The following is a 12,201-nucleotide window of genomic DNA, read 5'->3' as shown; positions in this document are numbered from 1 at the left end:
GTCTATGACATTAATAGAACTTGTTGGCAGGATAGATTTCTGTCCCAAAGACTCCCCCATCTGTGGAATAGACTCCCTCTTCATGTCAAGAACAGTATCTCACTAGTCCTCTTTAAGAGGAACCTGGACGAATGGAAGGGAAACAGAAAATACACCCCTGTGATCCCACATGTATCCCTGTTGGACAGGGAAAACAGATGCTGACTTTGTGGGAATATGGTCGAAATTCTTGGCTAGGCTTATAAGGGCCAACAGCCTAGTATCATCCCATGAACCTATAAGATAGTTAGGATATATGACAACTACTCCACCTGCCTTTTGGCTTATGAGGTTTGCTCTAAGTATGCTATATCCTGAAGAAAAAATTTCAGTGTTTTTGTTAGGGGCTTTTAAAGAAGTTTTGATAGTTACTATTACGTCCAGGATGTGGTGTGATATGACTGCATGCAAGTCAGCAACCTTGATGGAGATGCACTTGGAGTTAAGACTGATGAATGTTAACCCTTTCCTTAGTGATTTTTGTTTTAGTGGTACTGAGATAATAACTTGTTGGGGGTGGTAATTAGGGCTGGGTCTTGAAATGGGCAATGTTTAGGGTGGATGTCTCAACAGAGTTGGAGTGAATTTGGGAAATAGTGACAGGAAACGACTTTTTGCATAAATATTTGTTTTTGGGTTTTTTTTTTTGTTTGTTTCTTGTGAGTAGTATATTATATCATCTTTTATTTTAGGGTTGGAGTAAAAAAATATCTATGGAAATACTTCCATGCAAAATTCCTAAACCTTCTACAATTTGTTGTACACTTGGAGCCATTGAAATATGTTCCTTTATATATGGCATTTCCCATTCTCATTTTCTAGCCTTTTCTATTCTCTTCTGATTTATTAGCATAAAAATGGAAAGAGGCCACCACGAAGGATTCACTGTTTATTAGAGAGAAAATAACATAAAAGATGAGCGCTTTCGCATGCACTACTGCATGCTTCTTCAGATCTAATGCACAAAGGAGCAAGCTTCATTTATATACCTAGCTAAAGTAGCTACTCCTACCAAAAAATCAATTGGTTAATTAAACAATTAAACAATTAATCAATCAGTTCACCCCTTTCAATGAATACAACTGCATCTATAGTATTCATCCAATGTTAAAAAATAGTATATATACATATTTTTAGTACCAAACATACTTAAAACACACTTAAAAACACACTTAAAACACACTTAAAAACTTAGGAGCTAGCTATCTAGCAATTAACTTGTGTCATGAAACATAAAAAAGCTCATAAAAACACTACAAATAACTCCACAGCCCCTAATATACTAAGAAATCTTTGTTAAAAACAACATCAGGCATAGTGGATAACAATATGAAACAGCAATGCTGGTGTATATAAGTTATTATAAATTAAATATAACAGTCAAACAGAAACTGGCCTGTGACTAAATACATAAAAACTAAATACATACAAACATCTTTCTAATAAATAGCGTTACATGCATTATACATATTATATACAGTACTGATATATAGAAAGATAGATGTAAAACACAAACTTAGAAAATGCTTAAAATGCTTAAAATAAGCATGTTATGTCAACCTTGCAAAAAAGGAAGGCTGAAACACAAGTGTGGACATATTCCTGCATATATGTAAATATATATATATGTGTATAGAGGTACATATGCAAGTACATAACTAACATCACTAAAAGTAGTGGTGTTACTATCATAATGTATAAAAAATCAGGATGGTTAAATACTACACCCAAGTATCTATATGAACTCTTGATGAAATGCCTCAAAAACAGGGGGTCACAAAGCCTCACTGATCAACACTATCTGGAAATAAAGTTAGATATCATGTAGAGATGAATGTGAAAGAGGAACACCTCCTATAAATAGCCACTGATGCTAGAAAGTACATAGAATCAAAGTACGGGCCAGAGCTGACCCAAGATAAAATGTGAAAATGTAAGTTATCTCCTCATCTTCAGTGCTGATCTGATACTAACATATAAGTTGAGACCTGGGGGATGATGTGCCTTCAATCTGATTTATTATTATTATAGTTATCATGCAATATTTTATATGCCCTACTAATTATTCTTTTTTAACCACAGTTTCTGTTGGGTTCCTATCAGTTCTTCGAAACTTCAGCAGTTCGAACACCATATGTTTGAACTGTGAAGTTCAAAAACTGATTATCGTGAAGCCGCGGAACACCAAATTCTTTCCCAGGGAAATAATTTGGTTGGCCATTTCTGCAGCTTCGCCATTTTCAGCACTGTGGTGGAAAGTTATGGGTCAGGTTCAGGTAAGTGTGCGATTGTGTGGACGTTAGGGTGCGGGTGAGGTGGGTGTGCGATAGTGACAGACTTTAGGGTTAGGGCGGGATAGGTGAGTTAGGGTTAGGGCGCGGGTCAAGTAAGTGTGCAATAGAGACAGACCTTAAGGTTAGGGTTTGGGTTAAGGTAAGTGGATAGATAGTAGTGTATGTACAGTTTAGTGTAGGGTTAGATGTAGGATTTTAAGTGTATGTGTGTGGATTGCTGTTGTTTGGTGTGCTTGTGTTGTGTTGTGTGTGTGTTTCTTGGAACACCGATTTTTTTTCCCTGGGAAAAAAAATCACTGTTCTTAGCCTTCGATGATTTTGCACTTCGGGGTTAGAAGTTCGAACATATGGTGTTTGAACTTCTGCCGTTTCATCAAAGTGATATAGACCCATTTCTGTTTTATGCTAATCCAAAACCTTAGCCAGAGTTGGACTTTCATGTAACACTCCCCTATCCCTTTCTCTTTGTCTTTATCTATACTCTTGACAGCAATCACTTGTAGGGAAGGAAGTCTCCAATCTACAGTCCAAACTTCTGCTTAACCTCACCCCACTCTATGCCTTTTGTTCCCAATATCTTGGTTCCTTTGTTCATTTTCTCCAATAAATTCCAGCTCTATCTTGTTTATTTTTTAATGGCTATACTTGCAGTCATCCCTGTTGATTAAATCTCCCTTCTCCATTCCTGTGTTGGCTTAACTTCCCAAAATTTCTAGTACTTTGTAAATATAACATTCTGTATATCTGTGTTCTCCTTAATGGCCTGCATCCAAAATCTACCCTTTACGTATTTTGTAAACTCATCCACCCATTTTAATATTTATTTCCACTTTGATTTGTAGTCTTCTGCATATGTGATATATATGAGTCTTAACTGTGTAGCTCTAAAATATCCCTTCAAACTGAATAATCCTAAACCACCTTGTGCTTTAGGTAGAAATAACTAATCCCACATAATACTTGTAATCTTTCCCTTTCAAATAAGTTCTTTCACTTCTTTATTAATTATGGTCCATAGTTTCTCCTCTAGTTGATAACAGTATGTCTGACCTGTATTTAACATTAAAGAGACTAGAAACATTATCACTGCTTGTACCCTATATATCCAGCAGCTCCCAACTTCTCAGTTTTTATATCTTCTTCTTTAGTCTCTTCCCACATATCCTTAGCTGACATAATAGAATCCTTCTTAATCCAAAAACACTAAATACTTCATCTTATCACATCCCCATAAATATGGGTATTGCTGAACTAATTCATGTTTGAGAACATAGTTTATTGCTATAGCCTTTGTTTTATCTTCATTTATTGTATATCCTGAAAAAAACATGAAATTGTCTCAAAAACATGAAACTGTCTCAAAGTGTTCCACAACTCAGAAATTATAATTTTCTGCACTTGATTACTTATCAAGTACAAAATAATATCTACACTTTTAGGATCTTTTTTCTTGAGTACCATAGCAATTATAGCTTTAAATTTGAGAGTCCATTATTTTCTTTGCCAATGGCTCCAAGTGTAAGACAAATAAAGAGGAAAGAGGACATCCTTGCCTATTTAATTTGTTCAAACACAGCTTGCTAGAGATGAATCCTCACACCTTAATTCCTGCCTCTGACCCTTCATATAACTTCCTGATTAACCCTCATTATTCTGTCAGAAAACACAAATGGCAGCCATTGCCCTACTCATCTGCTCATAAAACCCCAACTAACTCTATGGAATGCATTTTTGCATGAAGTCCAACCAATAATAGCAGACTCTTCTTCTACTCTGCTTCCCTGTCAATCAACATTCTGTTAATGTTGTCAAATGTTTGCCTCCCCTCCATAAAATCAAGCTGATCCATAACTGTCAATTTTGTCAACACCTAAGGGATTCTCTTAGCTAATATAGAGAATCATGATTCAAAACTGAAGTTAGGTTTAAAGGGTCTTTGTATCTTTGGGTAGTACTTGCTACCACAGCTTTTTTCCAAGTCACTGGTATTGTACCTTCTTTTATAATTCTCTTCCACATAACCTTCCAGACTTTTATCTCATCCTTTCTCATGTGAGCTATTAATTCTTAAGCCTCATCTTCCTCAAACCTTTACATATTTAAGTCTCCCATAAATATTTCTATTCATGACTTTTTTCTGGTTTTCCTACTACTCTGATCTATAAAGATTTTCATAGAATTTCCAAAATATGTCTAATACATCTATAGGGTCTCTGGTTATGTTTCTAGTCATACTACCCTATGTCTGGCAACAACCCTCTTTTATTGCCTAAGTTGTTCAGCTAATCATTTTGTACTCAGGAGCTGATATATAAAAACATTTCTAAACTCATGTATGTTATCCAAATATTCCCTTATTTTCCCATTAGCACTCAACATTTGCCCCTGCTTTGATACCCCTTTGTCTACAGTACTCTAGCCTTTGATAATCTCTCTAAATATTCATGTTACTTCTTTCACATCTCTTTCTCTCATTTCTACCATATTTTTAAATTCCAGTTTAATTTTATGCCACTCCCCAACTATCCCTTCTGAAGAAAAATTGTACCTTCCCTACCTTGAACCATTTCTACTATCCATTCCATAAATTCCTCCCTTTTTAATAGGTAGGAAGGAAAGCACTAGTGTCTCATTTTTACTTGATTACCCTGCATCTTCATCTTAGTCTTTATTTGCACATGGTCTGAAATGAACTGTTTCAAAGTTTTTGATTAAATTCCCATACTCCTGTGACATATAACTTTTGTCCAGTCTAACCCAGTTGCTGTCCCTTGGGGAATAATATGCAAATTCTGCATGGGTGCCTGCTAGTAATTTCACATTTCCCCCTCACAAATATTTGCATATATTTATTCAGAAAATCTAGCTTCCTTTGTTATATTTTCCTTTCTGGATGCCAGTTTATAGGTTCATAGGTTCATAGATTAGTACTGGGATAACTGCCCTTGCAAGCCATTTTAAGCCTAGCCAATTATCCCTTGTGAGACTCAAACCCTGAACCTTGTGTTTGTAAGGCAAACACCTTAACCATTAGGCCACCCTCTCAGTCATACATCTTCACTACTGTACATCACGTTCCAGTCCCAACCTATGAATAATGTTCCCTGCTGGAAGCTATTTGCCTTTAATTGCAGTTTTATAGGTAGTATAAACATGTACCACTGTAATACTTCTTTCCTACCAATAATTTCTTATTACCACAAATGTAGCATTTTTGTCTTTCTTCTCCTACTCTGTCCCTAGGATTGTTGGAATCCCTACTGCAATCTGTATTACCTCCCTTTGTCTTTCTCTCAGATAATCAGCTGAATATCTGTTCTGAAGTCCTTTCTTTGCCAAATCCGCTTGCCATTTTTTTTCTTTTCTATCTATGGGTCTGTCTTCTAACATTGCTATTTGTACACTATACTTCTTTATATAATTAAATGCTCTCTGCTTCTTGTCCATATATCTACAATGCCATTCATATTGCATGAAAGGTAATCAGTCAGATAAGATGCTATTACTTTCACATATTCTACATAACTTTTTTGGAATATATACTTCCAACGTGCAGCTTACATGCACAAATCAATGTTTGGCAGGCTATTTTCATATGTGATTGCTGTTTCTCATCTCTGTTTGGACACACGTCACATTTCACCAGACCTTCTCTTTCAAGAAAAACACATTTTCATTTTTTAACCCCCAACACCTATTAATGCATGGTAAACACACAATTTATGTACATTTTCCAGAAGGGAAAGTACCCCCTTCATATATTGACAGATTTATTTATTATTTATAATAATGTAGATGCCTTAAAGTGACAGCTATGCCCACAGGTTTTGCCCATTTTAAAGTTAGTTTAATCATGCTGAAAACACATGTAGAGCCCATGTTCCATCCTGTACACATACCATCCATTTTTTTTTCACAAACATTTTTATTTTGTTTTCATTATAAACATACCCAAATGTACATATAACAAATACAATAAAAAATCACAAAACTATTTACAATATTTACATTCATCCATGATAAACAATAATTTTATCCATGAGAAGTTATCAGTATTTGTTCAAAAGGTTTTCCAATTTTTGCCATGCTATTTTTTATAAGTAATGTTGTGAGTTCTATAACAAATGGTTTACAGTTCTTTTTTACAAACAACTTTTGCTAAATTAATAAATTCTTTAAACATCAAATCTTGTTTACTTTTCCAGTTCAAAGTAATAACTTTTCTGGCAATTGCAAGAATTGACCAGAGTAACTGAATCTGAGATTTAGGTATTACATTAGCTATAGGAACACTGAATAGGATTAGTGAGTTAGAAATATGACAGTTATCAGACCATAAAGCATTTACAAAATATCTGAAGTCTTTCCAGTATTGAACATTTCTACATTCAATGAACATGTGAACCCAGTTGGCCTCTAGTAATTCATCACATTTCCAACATTTACTTTCACTGTTTCTGAATATAATATTTATTTTATGTGGAGTATAGAAACTTCTATTCATAAATTTCCATGTATACACTCTCCAATATAATGAAGAAGAGGTACCATACATAGATTTCAACAACAGTTTTTTGGATTCATCAGATATTTGTTCTCCATTAATCTTTATATAGTAATTCCAAAAATCTGAGTCAAACTTTAGAGTGTCTTCTCTTAGTATCTTATAGACAGGTGAGATACTTAATTTTTGATCATCTGTCTTTTCAAGACACCTAATAAAAAGCTGGATCAAACTAGGTATAGATTCAGTCTCTGGGTTGATTGATACTCTCATTTTGTTTTCTATAAACTGCCGTAATAAATGTATAAACAACCAACTGTCTTGACTATTATCAAAACTGCATAGAAGAGAGTTTAGCGGTTTAATACTCTTATTTTCAATAAACTGATGCTAGAATATCAAGTCATTTTCCTTTAATTTTTGCATCACATTGATGTTGAAAGAATCTAGGCAATCAGGGGAGTATGCTATAGGGAATATAAGAAATAGGCATAGTTTAATGTTGTAATTACAATCAATCATATTTTTGAACTTATTAAACATATGATTAATGCCATAAGAAAAATGATCAAACTTCTTATTAAATAAACAAAATCCATGTAAATGCCAATGAACTCTATTATTCTGTATTGTTCCTGTAATTGATTGTCTATAGCTCTGACATCAGTTATATGAATCTTGTGTATTATTTTCCAGCTAGATATATAGGTAGGTGAGATCCAGTGTAATATTACGTTAATTATAACTGATTTGTAATAAATATCTAAGCTAGGGAATGCTATCTCATTACTGTTCTAAGCTCTAATGTGCCATTTATATGCAATCCTAAGTTTTAAGGGAAACCATAAAAATTTAAGTAGCATGGAATCTAATTTTTTAAATAAGTTTTTGGGAGGGGGTAATATCAATGACTGTATATAAAACAAAATTTTAGGTAACATCATGCAAAGAATCATCAATATCACCCAATGTTAACAACAAGTCATCAGCAAATAACTGTAACTTAGGACAATAGTCCTTATTAACTTGAAAGCCTGTTATATTTTGCCTGTTTCTGATATATGCAGCAAAAGGTTCCAGTGAAGGAGCAAACAATAATGGTGACAAAGGACAACATTGTCTAGTTCCCTTGAAGATTTCTAGTGATGAGGATAGACATGACCCGATTTTCACATAAGCTTGTGCCCAACTATAAACTTTCATTAATAAGTTGACAAAGTCTGAGGAGAATTCAAAACCAATCAGAATTCTTTGTAGATAAGACTAACAAAATCAAAAGCCTTTTCTATATCCAGGGTAATAATAGTTAGTTGTTTTTTTTCTATTTGTATGCTATGTCTATTAATGATAGTAATTTAATAATGTTATCTTGCACTTTTCTATAAAGAATGAACCCTGTCTGATCATTATATATTAGATTAGGTAATATTTTCTTTATCCTATTAGCTAATATTGTCATGAAAATTTTATAATCAGTATTTAGTAACAAAATTGGCCTATATGAATCACAAGATTTGGGGTCCTTATCTTGTTTTAAAATGGGGGAGATAATTGAATATTTCCATGATGGGGGTGTTATACATTTTTACTTAGCCATAGTAAAGGCACTCATCATTTTCTTTAGTATATATTCAGGAAAAATCTTATATAGTTCAGGAATTATTCCATCCAGTCCTGGAGCTTTATTATCTTTTAAAGTGTTTATTTTCTGTTTCACTTCTGTTAGTGTTATTTGTTTTTTTTAATATACTATTTTGTTGCATTGACACCTTAGTATTTATACTTTCTTGAATAAAAGTATTTATTACATTATCTGTCTCCAAAAGTGGTATGTTATTATTTATATCTTTATAGTAGTTTTTGAACACTTCTAATATGCATTGAAGTTAAATGTACTCTTAACCGAACCATCACTTTTATATTTAATCTCATTAATAAGATTTTGATTGTTTATTTATTTATATTTTTTTGGATCTTACTGCTATTTTATGTATATATTTGGGATTTACAGCATAAGATTGTAATTTGAATTTTTCCAGGTTTATGGCTGGCTACCTTATGATTCAGAACTTCTAAGTATTTCTGATTTAACTTAGTAATTTTGTTAAGTGCTACTTTATTTGGTTTTGCATCCATTTTTATCTTGTCTATGTTTTTTGTAAGTCTAAATGTTCTTTGTCCCACTCTCTCCTTTTTTTAAGGTACCAAAATGTAATTCTACCATATATATATATATATATATATATATATATATATATATATATATATATATATAAGCTTTAAAGGTGTCCCATATTATAGTATCAGTCACTTCACCATTATCATTTGTTTCCATAAACATGTCTATTTATTTCATTATCCATACACTAAAGTCTTTTAACTTAGTTATGTAAGCAGAAATTCTCCTGTAGAAATCTTAATTCATCTGTATGTGTAGTTAATGTAAAGTTTATAGCATTATGGTCTGAAAGTGAACAAATCATTATAGGTACATCACTTATTTTTTACTATATATTATTTGATACAAAGACCTTATCTATGTTTGTTTGTGTACCAAACCGATATGAATAGTGAGTACAGAATAAGGAATAATGTTCTCTTACACCATTCTTCTTCTTCTTCTTCTTTCGGATTTTCCCAATTAGGGGACGCCACAGCGGATCACCTGTAAGCTCATGATTGGCAGTAGAGTTTTACGGTGTTGAGTTGCCAACCCAGCACCAAACCTTCAACAGAAGGCGCACACACACGCATGCACTCATGCCTAGGGCCAAGTTAGTGTCCAATCCACCTACAGCATGTCTTTGGGATGTGGGAGGAAACCGGAGCACCTGGAGGAAACCCATGCGACCACAGGGAGTACATGCAGACTCCGCACAGAAGGCACCCCAGCCGAGGATCGAACCGGAGAACCTCTTGCTGTGAGGTGGCAGTGCTAACCACTGCATCACAGTGGCCGCCCAATGTTCTCTTAGACCATGTATATCTTTAAGGTTCATCTAGTTTGTAAAATCATTTAACTTCTTGGCTTGAGATGTTAGTTTTATTTTGTCATTTTTAGAAGTATCATTGCCTGATAATAGGCAGTTAAAATCACCTGTTACTATAATTTCCCCTTTTGCATTTAAATTAATCAGGTCCAGATATTTGTCAACATATTTAGTACTTAGTCCTGGTATCCAGTATGTATTAAGCAAAGTATAATATTTCCTACTGATTTCCAAAATAACAATGCTTAGCATCCCATCTTTATCTGAAATTGTATCTATAATTCTTGGCATAGTATAAGTATTTTTCCACAGAATAAGGAAATCCCTTCTCTTAGTCTTACATGAATCAGCCAGAATGGTATAGCCATTAAATGAGTACTTTAATAGGTCTTTTTTTAATAGATGGGTTTCCTGTAAAAAGATGACCTGGGCTTTATGCATTTTGATATATTTAAGCAAACCAGCTTTTTTGACATTATTGTTCAAACCATTAATATTTCATGATCAACATTTATAAGCTATTGACTATAATGTGTATGTTGGTGCTTACTGAAAAAACTTTCTTCCATGTTGACTTGAAATCTACTGAAAACTTACTTATCGTGGATATATAACATATAAACATTACTTTCCAAAACCCAAAACTATTTACAAACACATACATGAAACATAAAGTTTCTGGTTTAGCTAAAAACTTAACTAAACCATCCATCCACCACCTTTCCAACACCAAAAGACATAAATTATCCATCTCTGCTTAAAATATAGTATAAAAACAAAAAAAGAAAAGCATTATGAAAGCAACTAAAGAAATCTGAGTCCATGAAATATACATTAGAATGACAGTGTCCAGTATAACTGAAGCTATATGCATATGTCACATATAATAATAGCACCTCTGATAAGATGTCAGAAATACACATCAGATCAAAGTATGTATAAACATTAAAAGCTGAAGGTTAAGAAAATTGTTAATATTTCCAAGACTTTTCAAGAAACATCAGAGGCTTTAACTATTCTGTCAGTCATCTATCCAACATTTTTCATGTAAGGATCTGTTGAATATATATATATAACACTTATTTTTTTTAAAAAAAGCCTTACAACCCTCTGTTTAGTTACTAAATGTTTAGTTATGTAACATAAGTCTGATATTAATATGCATAATAAGTTTTCTAATGCAGGTTCTAGTTCAGTTGATGTCATTTAGTTATTAAAAATGTCACTGAATCTGCAGTGTGTACGCATCTATAAAAGAACATAGGTATTTTCAAAGGAGTTAAACACTTTTATCAGAACTAATTATTTACCATTTAAAGTATCTAAGTGAAGGATAACATAATTTCAAGAGAAAAGAATTCTAAATACAGCCATTTAGCAAGTTCCAAAGGTCAAGTGATGTCATCACTGTTGTTTCCTCAAGCTACAGCTTCATAAATTTGTTAAACGTATCTAAATAGTCTCATGCACAGCAGATGTTGTCTCTAGTGAGGAAAAAAACATTTTGGTGGGAAATCAAATCTTGAAGCTTTTAAGAGTTTACAGGAGGCAAAACAAAAAAAAATACTCAAGCTGCCTTGTCAGTGCATTTCATGACTCTCCACAATGAGAACCCTAGTCACACAGACCACCAGTTTCCTCACAAAACATCAACATCATGAAAAAATTAACCTTTCAAATAAAAACAGCTATTTAGAAGTAACAACAGCTGCCTCAAATCAGAAAACATTTTATAACATTTCAATCATTTACCCACCAGTTAACCAGACCAGAGAGAGAGAAAAAGAGAACATTATATATTTACACATATACATACATATATGTAACTTAGATTTAGCTATCTATAAAACACCATTAATGTACTGTATTAATGTTTATATGTGTCTAAACAAAGTCTAAAACATTTAGTTAGAAACACTAATCAGAAACATATTGTGACCCTACCACTGACCCACTAGAAAAAATGCACTTTGGTATTAAGTCAAATTATACTATTACTGAAGAATTAGAAGACATACATCATTTGTAGTTATTTAAAAGGGAAAAGTATGTAAAGTACTTATAGTGGGGAAAAGAGAGAACAGGAACATTGGCAACAAAAAGAATAGTAAGAAAGAAGAGAGAGAGAAAGAGAGAGAATGTTATTTAAATATTTAGTACTATATGTAATTAGAAGTAGATATAGAAAGGAAAAGTGAAAGTTAATAATGAATATGATTCACATTACCTTACAGCATAAAGATTTTCCAGAATCAAATATATTATGATTCATAAAACAAAGCATTTAAAATTAGAAGGAATTTAATCATTTGTCCTTTAGTTTCTTCGTTTTGTTTGCTCCTTCCTTCACAGACCATCCATTTTTTGTTGCCTG

Source organism: Protopterus annectens, chromosome 5.part0 (assembly GCF_019279795.1).
Source record: "Protopterus annectens isolate FY-2018-M chromosome 5.part0, PAN1.0, whole genome shotgun sequence".
NCBI classification, from domain to species: Eukaryota; Metazoa; Chordata; order Ceratodontiformes; family Protopteridae; genus Protopterus; species Protopterus annectens.
The sequence above is the reverse complement of the archived record's forward strand: the minus strand, read 5'-3'. Positions refer to the sequence as shown.